Raw genomic sequence first — 20,496 nt, forward strand, 5'->3', positions numbered from 1 at the left:
ATGGTTTTTCCACCTTTATGTATACAAACAAAGAAGAATAAATAAAGACATTCCGAAACTGCCAGAGATTCTAGTGATACTGTGTTGTGATAAATGTGTCTTTCTGCCTTTCAACATTAATCAGAGACATGTAAAATTTGTCACCCACTGATCATTAATCAAGGAGGAAAAACAAAAAGCAGTCGTGAGTAATCTTATTACTGTTCATTTGTCAAACGGGCCTGGTCTGAATTACAGACGGCACTCTGTGCTTAAAAGCTACAGCTTCCATCACTCATCAAGCTCTCAATAATTAATGCCACTTAAGGCATCTGAACAGAGCAGTAGACCAATATAACGCTAATGCTATGCGCGGTGGAAGACTGCAACGGAACGATGTTTTCCATCCTTCTGTCCATCCGTCCAAAGGAGGACAGAAGAGGGGGGTTTCTGCACCCTGAGGCCAAATGAAAGCAGATCAGACTGAACAGCCCCAGCTGGCACAATGGGTGGATGCCACTGGAAGTCAATTAGCTCGCATGTCACAGACACACACCTTTCTTCACTCTTCACATTCTTGACACTGTGGTGCCATCGCCACTGAGCATGAAGAAATGAAGAGTAGCTAATCGCCCCACTGAAGGGAAGGGGGTCTAAATAAATACATATGCTATTAATAATTCATTTAAGGTCCTCAAAGTCAGAGATATTAATCTTTCAGATACGCATTTCATTACTTCTGCTGTCATCTGGTGTTTTCTAAGTCAGCAGATAATTGGGTTTTCTGACGTGAGCCGGGCCATTTATTCTACCTGTTTCACTTTTAAACTGCACATTAAATTGTTTTAATTATTATCAGTGAATTATTTTTATAGACTGTTACAAAATGTAGGCAATACAAATTGGGTAATAGATCACTTGAACAATTTTAGAAGAGCAATGGTGTACGGTGGATCTGAAACATTAAAATTACACTTTATCAGGAAGTATCTGAAGATAGTAAGACATGAAGGCAAATTCATCTTTGGATTTATTTGTGCCATAGTAAATATAGTAATATAATATTATAACAGGACTGAATTTATTTGGCCAAAATTACAGTAAAAACTGAAATATTGTGAAATAATATCCCTAATGAAAAATAAATACATTTATTTCAGGCTTAGTATACTACAATTTCATTAACATATTTATGTACTTAATAAAAATACCAATAAAAATAATTGTACTTTTAGTAAACTGAAAGTCTGCTAAATTGGAACAACTAATTTAGTTGTTAATGAACGTTTATTTAAAGTAGTGCTGAAGTGCAACTAAAGATATACTGAAGTACTGAACTATTGCAAGTATACTTCAGGGTGCACTTTAAATATCTTGCATTTAAAGCCCGATATTATTCAAAGATCATACAATCCTCATCAGTAGGGACATTAATACACATTTTAGGCTTAATATTTATGTATTGTACACAAGTTGTACTCCAAATAAAGTTTAAATATATCAGTATGATATCAGTATGTCACAAAGTATATTAACGTCAGTAAATATATTAATAGATTTGAATTATACTCATTATGAAATAAATGTATTTAAAAAATATTACCTTTTTACTAGGGATTAGAATTAAAAAATAACTCCTTTCTATTTTAATATATTTTAAAACATAATTTATTTCTGTGATGGCAAAGCTGAATTTCAGCAGCCATTGCTTCAGTCTTTAGTGTCACACGATCCTTTCATTCTAATATGCTGATTTGGTGCTCAAGAATCATTTCAAACAATTGTCGATGTTGATAATTTTTTGGAAACCGTGATACTTTTTTTTTCAGGACTGTTTGATTAATAGAAAGTTTAAAAGAACAGCATTTATTTGAAATGGAAATCTTTTGTAACATTATTAATGTCTTTACTGACATTTTGATCAATTTAATGCATCCTCGCTGAATAAAAGTATTAATCTCTTTCAAAAACTCTAGCCTTTCATTTTTGAATGGTAATGTACCAAAGTACAGTAATAAAGTATGAGGAAAAATTGCAGGTTAACTCATTCACCAGCTTTACTCTTTCTAGAGAGAAGTTGTGAATTGAAGTAATGTGCATGGAAAGCAGTTCTGTCAATCTCACTAATCGCCACGCAGAGGGATTCTTTTATCTCGGCATCTGAACCACATCTCTCCTCCGAATACACAGTTCATGGAGCTTGCACATCACTTTCATTTGGAAAGCTTCTCGCATGGCACCATGCTTAAAGGAACTTCATCTCATTCTACAATTAAAAGTCTTCTCTTTAGTGGTGGAGATCAGGAAAAGGGCATCTGGCCCGGTTAAAGTCGATGTTCATTTGAGAAATGGTCGATGCTCCGAGGTTTTGGCCAAGCCCCACGTCAGATGGACACAAAGCAGCTGTCTTATACAAAGCGGTGTCACCTCCAGACTTCTGAGGACCTCCAAAAATGTCAGCCTCCCCAGGAAGATCAGCCAGCAGACAAGAGATGATAGCCATCTCTCCTCCCCCCTCCTTTGATGGATCAATGGTCCTGCTCTCTCATATTCTCTCTATCTAGATAATGGGTTTAATGGGTCGTGTCCTGTGGGATTCATCCACTGTGATAAGAGCCGAGGGCCGTGGTCTTTTTAGGGTCCAGGTGGCTCATTTGTTGCAGGTCTACTGCACTTGTGGACATCACTGAACTGTCATCCTTTTCATGTCAGAATTTTATTACATTTTCAATACGCACACCAGGACTGAAGAATTAATCAGACTCAAATTACATATGCAACCATCTGCACATGCTGCTTCAAATGACAAAGATTAATTCTGTTTGCATGGCTAATTTTCTAATCTATCTAGAGCTCAGTATGAACACACATTTCTCTACAGAAGATTTTGATTATAATCCATTGTGTTTCCTGGAGCCAGTGGTAAAATGAAGAAAGCCAAGTGTGCCATGGAGTTTAGCAGAGTCTAATATATCCATGAATATATTGTGCGTATATATTTAAATAATTATACAAACATTACTTTTCACAGAATTAAAGTAAATCAAACCATTTTATAATTTCTATTACGATTCAGAGTAAAAACAAATATTAGGCTTGCACGGTAAGTGACAAAAAAAAAACAGAATATATATTCTATAAGAAATTATATTCTTCTTCTGCTGCTGCTGCTTCTTATTATCATTATTATTATTATTAAAATTACAGCCATGTCAAGTAAACAAGCTTGTTAAATTATTTTAGATCTAATTTTGGTTGCTTACTTAAAACAATTTATTTGATTTAAATTCAATTAGTATGATTTTGAAAACTTATTGAAAAGTTTTTTTATATGAAGGAATATTTACCTTAAATGCCCTAAATACAAAATCCCGTAACTTGTCTGTATCCAAGACACTCTGCACAACAGCAATGAGCACTTGTCAATATGTCAGTATAAATGCATTAGAGTACCACGTGTGTGCCTGTTAGTAGAACCCAAATTATTGCTGTACATCCCAGCTGTTTTAACGCAGGTGTGTTCTGAGTCCACGTCACATCACATGCTCCACACTGGCAGCGCCCCGGCGAGCCGTCACAATATGCCCCTCAGGCAGATGGCATTACGACTGCTGCCGCACATCCTCAATTCCCAGTCCAGGGATTTGCTGCTCTATAGCAGGCAGCCTGGCCTGACACTTTCTAAAGGTAAAGACGCTGCAACTGCTCTGAGCTTTATGTTTTTGTTTTCCTTTTGTCCCTGGGTGGCAGGGATAAACAGCTCTTCACTGGCAAGCTTGCCCTCACCCCTCTGATGTGTGCTGTAAGAATGATGTTGTGTTCAAGAAATAGAGCACAGTGTACAACTCAAGAGCAAGATGTACAAAAACCAACTGGTGATCACTGGTGGATTCATGTCAGACATATTTATGTCTTATTCTGAAGCCCAAATATCTCAGCAGCACAGTTAAACTCTATGGGGGTAATTCAGTAAACTGTTGTGCCACTTTCATGTGTGGTATTTAAGACAGACCTACCATGAGCTCCGAAGTTATAATTAATCGATGATGTATGCTTTTGTTGAAGTCATCAGTCATTGTTTAAACTTAAAATAAAAATTTTATTTAATAGTCAAACTCCATGGTGAACAACTAATACACACACACAGTTTATATTTATATTATGTATTATTTTATATCATTTGATATTTGTATTCTATTCAATTTATTAATTTATTATGTGTTGTTAAAATAATTATAAATGTATAAATTATTACAATATATATTTTCAAATATTATTTCACATATTCAAATATAGAAACATTATAAAAAAATATAAATAAATGATAAGTAAATATTTTTTATAAATATATAACATCATATATCTATTATTATAATTATAATAATATATAAAGAAAAAAAAAGAAAAAAAAGAAAAAACAAATCTGCCTCTCTTCAATGATACTCTTAGTACGACTAATGAACCATGTTTTTTGGTGTGCATGTCTAGCTGCTCAGGGAATGTGTTTACAGACTGCTGCAGGCTGACAGGCAGAGCCCAGCCGGACCTCTGATCAACTCAGTCTGTTTATGCTCAAGTCATGTGCGCACACACACACACACACACACACACACACACACACACACACTCACATGTACATACAGTATACAGCTGGGGGCCATGAAGCCAATTTAAGAGATATGACAGACAGTCCCTAGAGGATTGTGTGCAGGTGCCATCCTTCAGGTAAGAGTGGCAGTGCTGTTTTAGGCTGTCGCCACTGATTCTGTGTCCCCAGGGTATGAAGAGTTTTCAAGAAAAGGCCAGCCATGCAGTGTCTGGGCTATATGAGAGTACGCCCTATCTAAATGCTAATTGTCCCTTTTGCCTGGAGATGAGGAAAGGGAAACAGAACAAAAGGGCTCCATCGACTGGATGTATACAGGACAGAACACTTTGTTATCAAGTTATTATTATTTTTTAATGCCAGACTTTCAGAATTATGCTTTAGTCAAGCTCAGGCACTTACACGTAATAATTATTAACGTGATTGTTTGCATATTGACAAGAATGTGAACAGGAATTATAGAAAGCTAAACATCAAGAAACACCTGGGATGTTTAATTTTTTTTATGTTATTTTAGATATATTTGAAATTTTGTATACAGTCGATTTGCACTGGAGTTAACACTTGGGAATGACTCTATAATCTCCCATATTAGCAATACACAATCAGAACTGAGCATTTAATCAGTCTAGTAGATTGGGTGACCTCACGATGGGCACGAGGGTTGTTCTTCAGTGGCAGCTGAAGGCAAGCAATGGGGCCTTGGGCAGAATGCTCAAGTTACCCAGAGCTTTTAGACATCATTAGAAATCACAACTATTGATCCTTCTGAAAGCAACAGATGGAGGGTTTGGAGCCAGCTGATACAGTAAGCCAGGAATGACCAGACAGAAACACAATCGGCATAATATTCAATTCATCTGGCTTTTTTAAGTTGGTTTTTGTTATGTTGCAGGTGGATACGACTATTGGCGTGCATGAAGCATCATGGAAAAGCAGACATTTTTGGTGCAATTGCAGTATGTCAACCATGAAAAATATAAACAAAAAAATCAAAGTTAAAACTAAGTAAGTAAATATATATATATAAGTATAAAGGTTTCATTCAGCAAATCATGTGATTTAATAAAAATTATGTGACGTGTGTCCCGAGCGCTCGTCAGCGTCGCCCTGGCAACACAGTGAAATCACCGGCACTAGCTCGTCACGGGCTGGGCGGCCGCACCTGCAGCTCATGAAGAGGCGTCTACTTCAGCCGGGGAGGAAAGCAGTATGGTGAGCAATGTCTCCCGACACAGAGCCTAACTCTTTCCTCCTCTGTCACAGAGAGCAGCGTGTGACCGTCAGCCCCAACCAGGAGAGCACCGCACGGGATCCACCACTCAAGACCCAGAGAGCACGAGGGAGTTGGAGCACTACGGAGAGCACTGTCTTCACTCGGAGCACAAAGTCATCAATAAATCCACCCTTCGGGGATTTTCTCTGTCCATCGGTTGTCGTGTAGTTCCTCACCTCGCCACGATGTTAATAAAGGTTTCATTCAGCAAATCATGTGATTTAATAAAAATTATATATATATATATATATAGTGATTTAAGAAAATGCCTTTTTATGTATCAAAAGGAGGTCAAAATTATACTTTTCTAAAATGTCACAACTTTTTTTTTAAACTGTGTATCTTTAAGACAAGATTTAGTCTTTGTTTTGTGTTTAGCAGCCTAAAACTCAAGTTTTATTTTGACAAAGGGTCATAAAGAGCTGTGCCTTTTCTGTTCTTTCAGCAACACGTAAACATTCACTGAGTGACAGGTTTTCTTCTTACATCAATAGCTATTCATTACATGGCCTGAGCAAAGAGAATCAGAATACGTATAACATCAGGCAGGCGCACACACACACACACACACACACACACACACAGGCTCAGTGCCTGATTCACATGCACGCTGCCACAGTCTGTGACAGCACTGATGAGATTTGTAGTGACTCCAGCAGTCAAAATGAAAATTAATACGACAGCAGGGACCGGCACGCATAGTCAGTCAGGGTCTAGGCCCTTAGTACTGGCCTAGTGAGGTCCGGTTTAGATGGGCAGTGTCAGTCTCTGGGGACAAGGGCACTGAAAAATGATCACATCCTCTTGTCTGGGTACAAGAGAGAGAGGAGAGAATGAGGAGTCTGGAACTTCCTGGAATCTTGTAGAATAAATGAATTTTAAACCATTGAGTTCCAGCATCATTTGCCACGGCCTGACAGCCATTTAATCTATACTTTCATGACTTCATGCTGAGACAACGAGATCAATTAACAAATCTCTTTGTCTTCATCTGTGCCAGGCATCTCTCATTGCATTTTGTGTTCGCATACAAACTTCAATTTCAAGATTAGTTTATTACTGAATTAGGCCCTTGAGCAAATTTAGCCTGAAACTAGTTTTGTAATCATATTATGTCTTGTATATTTGTGCTCTACTGTCCAATTTTTCACAAGCAATTATTAAAAAAGGAAGAAATTGGATGTCATATATATGCTGTGTATCTCTGTTCTAAAGAAACTATCCTTTGGCATTTAATAAAATGAGTGATAGTCTAAGTTTGGCTTTTTAGTCTAAAGTTTTGAGTAGATTTATTAAGCCAAAACAAAGTCCTTCAAAAGAAATGTTCTCTCAGTCATTAATTTTTCCAATTAATAATATATATTTTCCTATAGATCTCACTTGACTACAATTAGGCTATTACCAATAAAAATGTTAAGAAGTTATTGCTTTTTTTAAGAAGTTTCAAGAAAATCAGCTTTATTTCAAATGTTTCTCCTTGAATTCCACACAATAAAAGTTTAGAACTATTAAATTAATCGATTGTTTGGTCTTAATATTGAGATATCATGATTTTTATTGCAAAGACACTGTAAAGATCTCTTATGATACACTTTTATGATGGTGGACCATCATGCTTACCTTTTTTTCTCTCTAAAAATCACACTTTTTCGTATGATTCACATTGTACAAATTCATACAAAACTGCCACATCCCAAAACATTTTCTCATGAGATTAGCTTGATTGACACATTAAAGGAATCTCATTTGTGATTTTTCTGTCATATGGGAAGAAAATTAAATTAAATAAGTAGGCTATGGCCTGCCTTTTTGTGGTTTACTACTTTCAGAGAGAAACATTGTATGCAGCAGAGTTTTGTAGTTTGCTCAAACATCATTCCCAGTCTTTATGAATCAGTGGTGGAGGGAATAACGACGTGAACAAAGACGCTGTGGTTTGAGATGTGAGGGTGTGCATATATTGTGCCATTGGTGTTTCATTAGAGAGGTGTGAATGGGGTGTGTATTTTTGTGTGTGGACTAGTGGGGGAAGGGTACACACTTTACCTCCTTTGAGGAAACCTACCTTCTTTGTGTACATTCACTGTGTTAAATGCATTGCATTAATCGTATTCCCTCATTTGTATCAAATGTAGATTGAGGGAGGAGAGAGGAAGGTAGAGAGAGAGTGAGGGGGAGTGGGAGGAGGAAGGAGGGGAATGATTGAGGCTATTATGAGAGGAAGATATAGAGAGAGTAAGGGAGAGGGATCGTGTCGTGCAGACGACAACATCCTTATTGCGACAGGGAGCTGCAGTTGCTTAAAGAGAGAAAAAATCTCGTAAAATTAGAAAAGGTTATTGACGCAGAGCGCGCGCGGCACCTGCAGCGTCATTGGAGGAGGCAGAGAGACGCGAGCACGTCCTCACTCAAAGCTGTTTTACAAAGGTAAGAGAGCGCTTTTAAACCTTCATCTTCCGAAACTTAATGATCCACTTCACAATTTCATTTATATGGCATTCTCTTCGCAATTTGCCTGTTTTTGTGACACAGTCTCGGACGACACGCGCTGTGTTTATATTCTGCTTTGAGAATTGAAGCGTCCCATCTCTTAGAAAGGGATTGCGCAATACAGTCTAGCGGAAATATATTTAGGAATATTTCGGTTAACTATGCAACACTGTAGTTATTAGGAGGCCTATATGAAATAAACACGTCTGTTATCAAATAGTGGGACGTTCTGGTGTGAACGGCATAACGGAGTTTTGTTTACGCGAGGTGACGACCCTCACTGAAATCATAGCGACTGATAGATAAGCGCGAGTCTTCCCTTAAACACCTGTGCAAACTGCTGGCCAAAGACAGACATAAATTACTTTTTGAGAAGTCTGTTATAGGCTACACCAGAAGTGATGTTATAGGAGAGATTCGTTGTACGTTTTATAATGCATTAAAGAGGAGCCTATGACCTACTCATACTGTATATTGAGGAGACTGGGGCTAGTTGTCACAAGATAAGTTTAGAGTCAAAGGTCCTGTTAGACAGATGTGTGTTTTTTCTAGCAGATGTTTTGTATGTTGGTTTCACGCACATTATGTGAAACTGCTTATGTTGGCAAATTACTATTGGGGCAAGCTGTCACACAGTTTAATCTAAATATTATAAATGTATTTATTTATTATGATATTTGTTGGCCAAAACATTTTTTTTTTATGAATTATGTTTGTGTTTGTTTATAAGGTGTGTCTATAAATTTAATACTAAAAAATTAACCCTTAAATAAGCAATACGTTTAAATAGAACATTTCTTTATAGAGGAATGTACTAACCTTGAAGCATTGTTCATTAAGTTGAAATATTAAAAGGATACCAATAAAGGAATTTTCAATTAAGTCATCTTCAGCAACATGTTGTAAAGAATGCAGACCCGAGTCTGAACAAACTGCTTCAGTTCATAAATTCTCATCATACACAAAAGCTCACCAAGGTCAGTATGCCCCAGCACTAACAGCCTTGTTCTGTGACTCAGCCCTGTGGAACGAAATTCTCGCCTCATGTGTTGGGTTTTATTCCGTTCTTATCAGTTTAATCTGTAGGACTTTAGAAAAGCTGTCTTGTTACTGAGAAGCGACTGAATCATTTAGTTGAATCAGCCACTGAATCATCTCTGTTATGAGGGCTGTGGCGGTGGCGCAGTGTTGATATAGCCTATATACAGTTTATATACAATTATATAATTTCTGTATAAAAAATTATAATTTATATATATATATATATATATATATATATATAAAATAAGTTTTGAAACACAAATAATAAACGAAGCTCAATCATCTATAAACAAAAATAAAAAAAATATATTTCAGTCATAAACATATATAAACAAATGTGCGTGTTTATTGCGTGCAAATGTGTGACAAAATACTATAGAACTCCGACAGTAAACTGGCTCGTCCTATTTATGAGGTACTGACACATAGTTCAAATGTCCTGTGTAGACACTAGACAGACTAAACCTGCTGCGACGCAGCAGTGTCGCGTCCGGTTTAGACACGGTTCACTGTTCTGCTGCCAAGCAAGTGGGCGCATTAACTCCTCGTCTGCACGTTAACTCCTCTAAATAGTAATCCCAGCCACAATAAATCCTAACATAAAAATAAAATTATCCCACGAATTACTCAGCCTCAACACCAAACCTGACCAGCCAAGCATTTGCGATCATGGGAACTTGAAGACACTTGTAAAAACGCGGATGGGTGACATGAATGGAGATGGCTTCAGATCGGCCATGTAGTACCATTTGGTTTCCCAACAAGGTCCATCGCCCAACACAAAATTAATTAACTGAATGCATAAACTGTATTTTCCTGTGCTCAAACCTGACAATCTAAAGGAAACGCTGTGTATGGCCTTTAAGGTAATTTGTGAATTTCCATAGACTTATAGTTTAAATAAAACAATTTGCAACTATTACTGTTATGACACTTGTATACAAAACTTTGAATTATGCTTGTCACAGTCCTATCTGTTATTAATGTGTGCATTTTTTTGCACCATGCCTTTCAGTGGGTTTCCCTTTGAGTTTTGTGATCAGTCTTCACTCAGTTTTGCACTCTTTGTAGGCGCTTTGAGCTCTTTAATCTCTTCCTGCCTCTTTCATGCTATCTGAATCACCAGAAGTATTGTTGAGAAGTTAGATCTGATGAACATGACAAAAAACTGAACTTGACTGGTTTTTCACATCATAAATGATTCTGGATTTTAGCCCAACCACATTTAGAAAACTGGAAAACGTAATTTGCGCAAAACAATAAAGGTAGGCCTATATAAATGGTCAGTGACTCAGGTTTATTGGTGGCATTTGTAGGGAGAGAGAGCATTTCGAAGGCATTTTGGAGGCTGGGGACAGCCATGGCCAAGGGTTAAACCTGATAGTGACAGACCAGGCAGCGGCAGCAAATTAAAGCTCAGTGAAGCACTGTGGAAAAGTACATCACGGACTGCTAATGCCGGCCTGCAGCAGCCCCATCAGTGTGCTCAGGTGTGTGGCTAGAACCAAAAATAAGAAACCGTGAGAGACTGAGAAAGAAAAAACAGTAGTACGCAAGAACTTGGACAAGATGCTGCTGATTCTGGCAGACTCTGATTTTGGCAGATTTATGACCTAGAACTTTTATAAAATAATTCATGTAAATATAGCTTCACAATCTACTGGAATGAGGGCGTGTGCTATATCCACTAGCCTCATAAAACATTCACAAAACCCCTATGCTTTCAAAAGCAGATGAGGGTGAGCGATTGGATAGGACTAGTGGTCCAGTTCTTTTTTGATGGGTGTTGTTCATGTGGGGGCATCTATCTCTTATAAAAAATTATACATCCAATTTATAATATGTAAGGCTGGAATTATGTGATTAAAATGTTTAAAGGTCACGGTGTCCTTGTTTTGTGTATCCCTGGGTGTCCATTAGAGGTCTCACTTCCCCTTATTGTCACCCCCTTCAGAACTACATTTCCCAATAGCCTTATCTGCTGATCACTGTTCATTGTATTCAGCTGTCACCACTTACATTGTTTGCACCTGTGTATAAATACCCTGGTTGTTCTGTCATTGTTACGGAGTCCTTGTTGCATGTCACCCTGCTTTTTCCTGGTTCCCTAGTGGATGTTCGTGTTTCGTGTTTCGGACTGTTTATGTTTGGTTTTGACCCCTGCCTGGACTGTTTATGATTTTGGATTACCCTTTTAAAAACAATACATATATTTATAACTATTAATATGTAATTTAATAATATGTAAGGCTGGAATTATGTGATTAAAATGTTTAAAGATAAAATATTATTGCAATTTAAAACAATTCCTATTTTAATATATTTTAAAATGTAATGTATTCCTGTGATGGCAAAACTGAATTTTCAGCAGCCGTTATTCCAGTCTTCAGTCAGATTCCAGTCTTCAGTCAGATGATCCTTCAGAAATCATTCTAATATGCTGATTTGATGCTGAAGAAGCATTTCTTATTATTATCAATGTCGAAATCAGTTGTGCTGCTTAATATTCCTTAATATTTTTTGTGGAAATTATACCTTTTTTCAGGATTCTCCAGCATTTAGTTTAACTATGTACAGTACATGTCTTTGCTGTCACTTTTGATCAATTTATTGGATCATTGCTGAATAAAAGTATTAATTAAAAAAAAAAAAAAAAAAAAACTTACTGGCCCTAAACATTTGATTTTTTATTGAAAGTTAAATGTTAACTCGCCGAACACGTAACTGAGTGCTTCAGAGTTTCACTCTCCATCAAGCGATCTGTGCTAATTTTTTAGTTCATCTCAATGGATGTGCAACGCACCTGTATTTGACGTACTGTAAACTATAGTGTGAAAGCGCACAACTCGCCATTGCTTTGTCTCACACACATACAGAGAGAGAGAGAATTGACATGCTACATGTAAACAATATTCTTAGTTCTATTTTCCTGTCAAAATAACGGCATTCCTTTGGAATTCTTCATCTTTTAAGAACTGCTGGGTTTTCCGGTAGTGGGTGGAGCTAATGCACAAACGGCAATCTCATTGGCTGGCGCTCACGTATTATCGTCCCTGTTTTGATTTCAGCAAATCAGTTTGAGCGAACGCACAAAACCTGATTAATATTCATGAATCCAGCAGCTCAATAATCCTTAGTAATCCTTAGTGTAATCCTTTAGTTCTTATTAGTAGAATTCGTATCATCATCTTATCAGTATTTTCATTAGTGTTTTTTCCCATTTTTAATTATTTTTTTTTTTACAGAAACACTGAATGACCAAAAAAAGCACCACCACCAGTACAATTAAAATGTTCAGTTAAAATGACTAATATGCATTCAAACATGGTTATTAAGTTTATGTCTAATTACTAAAGTTCTATTAAATAATATTTGATTAATATAATGTTTGACTGACTGATGTTAAGAGTGTACTTTCAGGTATTTAAAAACTGTGCCATTTTACAAACATTTATTTTATATATATATATATATATATATATATATATATATATATCAGTCTGGCGAGTAAACTAAAAAATGTACTAGCCAATGGTGTTTAAATCACGAAACTTAGAAACTTACAAAATTTAAGAACAATTTATTAAAAGTTTAACAAAAATTCATATTTAAGTAGTATTGTTGCGGCTTAATATTCACAGACACTAATCCATATTTGTACTGAGCTACTTTTGATTTATTATTCCAAAATTTGGCAAATTTCATTTTTATGACTGAATTGCGCTATTCAATCCATCGTGGAAATCATAGGGCCCTAGTAATTGATCCCTAAATCATCCACTTACTCTTTACACTTTAATAGTCAGGCTCTACTTGTAGGCTTTAAGCAGTGGTCTCCATCATATCTATTGCTACACTGCATGCTGTTTACTCCCAAGAGCTTGAAGGAAATGAGGCAGATTCTGTGCCTCAGAACGTTATGGTTTCTATGCTGCCTTGTTACTGGAATGTCAAGGTTAGGACTTGTGATTCAGCTCCGATCAATAAACCTATTTCTGAATCTGGGCAGTGGGCAAACTTGTAGCTAGTCCACATGATTAATTTGTTTATGCTGTGAAGTGAGTAAATACAATTGTTTGAATGACTCATGGCTCAAACCGATATGTTTTTTCAAATAACCTCAAAATGTATTTCAAATGATAACATCTGATTAAACTGTTTTTATTCAAGTCAAATCATTTATTTCAGATGACAGAATTGATGTAAGTTACATCAATAAAAGTATTTTTTAAGATGGCAAAATTTATAGAAAATAGCTCAGCAAGGCCACGCATGGCTGTTTTCAAACTGGTTTCATGAACACTCTTCTGTTTTAATAATTAATTAATTATACACTTTTGCTTTAAATATAATTTCATTAATGCTTCTTTCCATATTCACATTTCAGTATATAGCTAAAAGACACTTCTAGAAATTTAAAGTGACCCAGTAATCCTCTCAAAGGTCATGGATGAAGTGAGAATGAGATGCATCCACAGCGCTATGAGGATCTATGTTAATGTGAGATGAAATTAGATTAGTATGGGAGCTGAAATGCATTCCTGTCCAGCTTCTGAAAAATGATCCTATAGAGAGCATTGAAGCCATGAACTCAGGATGATGTGCTTACTGAAGGGAAGTTTTAATTGAAGCCAATTGAATATGAACTGAAGCGTCACATATATTTGAACGACTCATTCATCCATAAGAGCATGTACTCACTTAACCCTGATCTGCACACATCCAGGTCATGAGTGCCTTCAGCAGTTCAACCTTTCACTTGGAGTGCTAATAAAAATGTCTGATCAGATAGTTCACTGGGAAGGTCAGAGACCACAGTTCAGATGTCTATGTCAGAGGGTGATAAAGGTCAAGGACCACCACATCTGTTGGGTTATGTGGGTCTTGTTGAGATACGGCCATTCGAGAGAATGGATGGGTCTGTTTTTGAGGGCGGAGGTGATAAAAGAGGAAGAGTGGGGCGTTTCTCGGTTCTCTGATCTCTGCTGTGAAGTGCTCAAGTACAGATGAGCTTCTGTTTTGTGTTCTGCAATGAGCACATCTGGGACATAGAGCGGTCATTGTTCTACTCCAGGCATTGCTGCTGCAGATGCTGTATCTGTCAGTGATAACATGCCATGCTCCAATTGAAGTCACTGGGCATCGTAATTCCAGTCTCTCCCTCGGTACGGCCATCCGGCACTGTGTCATGTTTTAATGGGTCTTATCACAGTAAATGTGTAACAGAGAGAGTTCTATGTGGAGTCTCTGCTGGTCTCTTCACTAAGACATCAGTAACATTTGTTTCAGTCAAAAGAATAGTGGAACAGTCAGCTATAATATTAATGAAATCAAGGGACGTGAATTGATTAAAATATATTATACAAGATTATATGCTGTTCAAAAGTTGTGGGATAGTAAGTTTTTTTTTTTTTAAGAAATTAATACTTTCATCCAGCAAGCACACAGGGAGGATGAAATTAATCTAAAGTAACAGTAAAAGCATTTACAGTTCAGTAGAGTTCATTTGAACTTTCTATTCATTAAAGCAATATGTTTGTTTTTCACAAAAATATTAAGCAATTTTTATCAACATTGATAATAATACAAAATGTTACTTCTGAAGGAGTAATGGCTAAAGTTCAGCTTTGCCATCACAGTATATAAATTACAAATACAAATAATAAATTAAAATAAATGAATGCATTAAAATATATTTAAAATGTTTAGGAAATGTAAAATAGCAAACATTAAAATAGAAGAGTTATTTTAAATGATAATAATATTTCATAGTATTAAGGCCCCAGTATACTTCAAACGAAGTTTGTTTTTGTTCTTTGTTTAAGGGGAAAAAGAAGTTTGAAAAGGCAGAGCAACGGTATACTGTTTCCGATCTTTCCAACACCCCCACTCTGCTGGAGGCGGGGTGTAGATTAATGTAAACGTGTGTCGCGACACTCTCGCGTATCCCCTAAACAAAACAACGATGAAATGATGAAGTGTAGGCAATCTAGGTGTGAGATGAGCACCAGTGGTCAGAATAATATAGACAAAATAATTATGATTAGCAGCAGTTCAGAGTCAAGTATCATGTTTGCAATACAAAAGAACCATTCTATTTCCATAATCAGTCCTTTATGGGAAGTGTGAATGGCTCATAGTCTGAAAACTTTAGAATGATGTGGAAAAAAATGTTGGAGTTAGTTTGTTACTTTATTTTATTATGTTCATTTATTTTATTAAACTGGATAAATTGTTACACCTTTTTATATTTTATGTGGTGTCATGATTTACTTTTGATAAAAACAAATGTTTATTATTGTATGTTTGTTTGGCAATTCATTTATTGTTTAGCCTACCCTTTAAATTCGCTTATTGAAAGAACAACAACAGCAGCAGTATAGTGTAACATTTATTTAAAACACATGTATTTGGTTCTTGCTACCTTATCTTTACTCTATCCTTTCATTCTTTTCATGGCTTTGGAAAACTGGTCTTGGATGTTTCTCTACGTCGCTTTTTGCATAACCCCGGGTCATTGACACCAAGCTTCGTTGCAATTTCTTTCTAGGAATTAAATGCTTTCTCTGAATCTTTAAAGTCTCTCCGCGATTGTACAGGTGCGGATATATTTGTGCCAGCTCAGCTATTCGACACTCTAGTGTATTCAGGAGATGTTGTTTTCCTCTCGGACCTCTGTATGAGTGAATGAGAAACAAAAACGGGGAAAAAAATCGCACGTCAAAGAAGGTGGAGTTTCAGAACACACCCAGCGATTGTGTAACTGTCACGGACCAATGGAAGCTCAAAGGTGTTTAGGAGTGAAAACAAACCCCCCCAGAAAGTTCGCTTTGGTCAGCTGTTTCGAACTGCCGAAACAAACTCAAAACAAACATCGTTTAGGCCTGATTTTGTTTGAAATGACGTCATATCAGTTCATTCTTCGCGTATATCGGGGCCTTTACTGTTTTATTGTGTATAAGCTGATAATTTATTTTCCTGTGATAACTGATTAATTATTATTAAAGGCTGATATTAACATAACATTCAATTTTATCTAAAAAAAATGAACAAATTTTAAAATCAGACATTGTAAATCAGGGTTACTCAATAGGTGGCCTGCAGGCCATATCCGGCCTGCGAGATAAAAATGTTTGGCCCGCGCTAATTTCAAATAAAGTTGCATGAAAATTCAAACGCAGCATCAGAAAGTGACATTAACTTACATCGTGTCTACACCGGACGTGAGCAGCGAGCAACAAAATAAAACAGGCCCATTATAATCAGTGATGCTGTCTGCACTCAATGTGGCGCGCCGCCATTGTTTGAATAAAACAGACTACTGGGGGAAAAATCTGAATATTTATCTTGTGACCATCTTTTGATTATTTTAACAAAAGCAACAATAATATAATAATTGTAATAATAATAATAATAATAATAAAAAAAAAAAAAAAAAAAAAAAAAAAATATATATATATATATATATATATATATATATATATACAGTATGATATATATATATATATATAGGTCAGTGGCCCTTGGCTTGGTATCGTTGGCAGAATTCGGACCCCAGCGAAAACTATTTGAGGAACACTGTTGTAAATGCTACAGTGAATTTAGGCATCACAAAATTAAAAAATACAGTATGAAAAAAATATTTTTTAATATTTACTTTAGGTACACTAAACAATGTAATTAAATTATTAGTGGTTTTAAAGTGTTTTTTAAGTGAGTTTTAGATGAGGCAAAGGTAATCAAAATATAAAATTGGGGACATAAGCATTCACAGTTAAATATCCACCACTGACCAACAAGTATACATAAAAAAAAAAAAAACTGATACAGTAGTAGTGGGTACACATGATTAAGAGTAACAAATCGAGATTGATATCTATCAGTGTTTAACATTTTATTCCTTGAATTAAAATGGTCAAAGAATTCTCCTTTTTAGATATGAGAAAGGAAAAAAGATTATAATCTACCTTTTGAAGGTCACCAGATTTCAGATTGTTTCCTCTTCAAAAAGGACAAGTATATCATCGTCCTCTGTGAAGTGAGCCAAAGCTATTACAGGACATTTCATCCTGGCAGGCTTTCAATTCTCAAAGACTATCATGTTGATATTTCAGTTATAGGAGGGCTAGTGGGTCCACATGAGGCAGTTTGTCTTCTTGGGTCTCTCACCCTCACACACTTTCTCTTGTGAGTTGGATAGCTACATCTCTAGGGCACAGGGAGGCAATGAGGTTTTGTTAAATGTGTGGAATACATGAAAAAAGTCTGCACACTCCACCAGAAACAGGGCCCTGTTTCTTTCAGTAAACTTTTTGCATTTGATTTCTGGTGGAGTGTGCAGACTTTTTTTATGTATTTTACCCTTTGGAAATCTTTTTGGTCTACGCACCTTGTTTGGATGATTTTGAAGGTTTCACACAAGAGTTTCTGGCTGTTTTTCAGTTAAATGTGTGAATGCATAAGGACAATTGAAACTGGTGGTGCACAAGCTGCTGCATTAGATTTATGTACTGAATGTATGCATCCTGCATATTATATTAGAATTAAATATTGAATGCTAATATAAAATATCCTTTTAAAAATAATAAAATATAAAGCTTAATTAAAATGAGATGATCAAATTTATAACAATAAATAAAGCTACTCTCAGATCATCATGTAGAAATCTCAAAATTAATGACATTTCTTGCAACTTCCAACCACCAGTGTGATCTAAAATATAAAGTATTATGCTAATATAAAATATCCTTTAAAACTAGAATGTTTAAAAAAACAAAAATATTAGAATTAAATATTGAATGCTAATATAAAATATCCTTTAAAACTAGAATGTTTAAAAAAATAATAATTCTTATATAAAATCAATGTAGGAGTCCGAATTGAATCACCCAGTCTTGAATATGCATCCTGTCTTTAGCATTTGAAATCTGCAGTATACATTAGAAAGACTTCTCACAATATATTCAAATTTAGAGGCGCCACAGTGCAGCTTAAACACAATTTGGAGGACTCAAGCTTTGCTTAACCCAAATGAAAGATACCATTGTATAGACTTTAGCACAGGTCTTTGGATCTGTGAAATTTGAGCCATTCCAATTTGAACAGAGATCTGGTTTCAGATATCCACACAAGCTGCTGTCTAAGGTCAGGCTGTACCCAGCCTCAGCACTTTTCCCAGCATCTGTTCTTTCCTGTCTATTGTGGTGGCACCAATTAGAATTAGTGTGACAGTAGTCCTGAGGTGTATTACAGGAGAATGTAGGTGACCACTCAATATATGGGCCATGGACAACCACACAATGTTTTATACAAGCAAAATGAAATTCCTGGTATAGTATTCTGAATAAAATCTACCACACTCATACTGTCATGTGAAAGAGAAAGGGCACCCTATTGAATTCCATGGTTTTCCATATCAGGACGTAATAAAAAATCATCTGGTCTTTGACATTTGATTATTGCTGCCTCAGTGAATGGCAGCTTTGTGAAATATCATGAAAGGCAAGACTTAGGCCTACGTTGGGAACCACTATGAAAAATAACAAAACTAAAGGCTTTATTGAAAGTGCTTAAGTGATTGTTATGGTTAAAATGTGAAATATAAATCTGAATATGAACAGACAATGATGGACACAAAATTAGCTTTCATGTATCCCATTGAGGAAGTTCAAAATGACCTAATAAACAGCCTGCTGCCCTTGTGCTTCATTTCAGTACATGGCTGGATAGAAACATAATAATGCCACTGAAAGCTTTCAGTAGTATCTGTTAATTACACATTGCCATTTACGCTTTAATCATGCTTTCTGCTCTTCTTTATTGTCACGGTTCATAGATTCTAGGCGTAATGGCATAGTCATTATAATGATTGGTTTTAATGTACCCAAGACTTTCAGTCTGGAAACAGTAACCTCAAGCTTTGTGTCATTGTTCAAACACTGAGGAGATGATTCACTGCTCTGAGCAAACATGTAGAATGGCAAACAATCACAACAAATAGCTAGTCATGGCATGAATACTCATTAAAGGATGCACATGGTGTTGAATCCACAGACCTGTACTTAGATTTGCTGTGGGATGACTCATAAGACAGTTCTGGCACTTGCAAATGCAAAGCCGTAAACCAGAAACTTATTTGTAGTTTTCAAATAAGCGTTGTTGACGTGTTTTTTGCAAGAACATATAGATGTGCCTTTTTTGCATGAATAATCATTATAATTCCTCCCCACTGCTGCTGTTTTAGCTCTGGCTATCAAGTGCTAACTTTATCAGCAAACTCAGATTGCAAACACTGAATATTTATTCAGTGTCAAAGCCATGACTTGGGGACACTAAGCCATACATTTTAGATCAGGTTTGGATCGGTTCAGTGAATACCAATTTGATTCACTTTAGGAATATTCAGACCCGCAAGATGTTTCTTGCTGTATCAGCTGTAAAGTATAGGAATTTGATTTTTAGTTTGTAGACCAAAGCATTTTTCTGAAGATGCAGTACCCTTCATTTTTAAGTGGGTGTCCAACAGAACCTGAAGGTATGTAGATGAAGGTATCTAGGTTGATAAAAATTCCTTAGATATGTTTTTTGTGAAGCCTCTACATGGACACCTGACTTAAACAGGCCACCTGCTGGGAAAGATCCATTCTGGGGGACTTAGTCCCATTAGTAGATGTCAGGGCAGCAGTAAAGCGTCATTGCCCTAGGCAGTCCTTGAGTCCTACAAGAAACATGACTTTCTATAAAGAAAGGGAAGAACTCAGAGATGAATGTATGATGGTAAGCACTAGGCAGGAATGAAATGGCCATAGGAAACACTATTCTGACTTTATTATGATGGGCCCTCTTGTGTTGAATGTCCAAACCAATACAAAGCAAATATATAGGCTAATCTGGTATAATGGGAGGGAAAAGTTCACAGACTGGCCCATCTAAGCCACAATGATGGCAGCATCTCCCTGCACAAAATGAAGTAGAGGTGATATAAATCCAGTTAATTAAATGCAATCCTGTTACTTAGTTACTTAGAAAAAAATAAAAAGTACTTTATTAGAAATGCACTGATACAAAATTCCTCAGCCGATACCGATATCGCTAGTATTTGATA

At 36.2% G+C, this 20,496-nt stretch overlaps 1 protein-coding gene across 1 annotated transcript in view; it reads left to right on the plus strand.

The window, feature by feature from the left end:
- The first annotated feature begins 8,033 nt into the window (after window positions 1–8,033).
- cntn2 (contactin 2) overlaps window positions 8,034–20,496 on the plus strand; it is a 35,164-nt gene continuing 22,701 nt past the window's right edge. Inside the window, exon 1 of the mRNA XM_042766343.1 lies at window positions 8,034–8,288. The gene's annotated coding sequence lies outside the window, so the exon portion shown is untranslated. The remainder of the gene's footprint in view (window positions 8,289–20,496) is intronic.

This window comes from Cyprinus carpio, chromosome A11 (genome assembly GCF_018340385.1).
Source record: "Cyprinus carpio isolate SPL01 chromosome A11, ASM1834038v1, whole genome shotgun sequence".
Classification (NCBI taxonomy): Eukaryota; Metazoa; Chordata; class Actinopteri; order Cypriniformes; family Cyprinidae; genus Cyprinus; species Cyprinus carpio.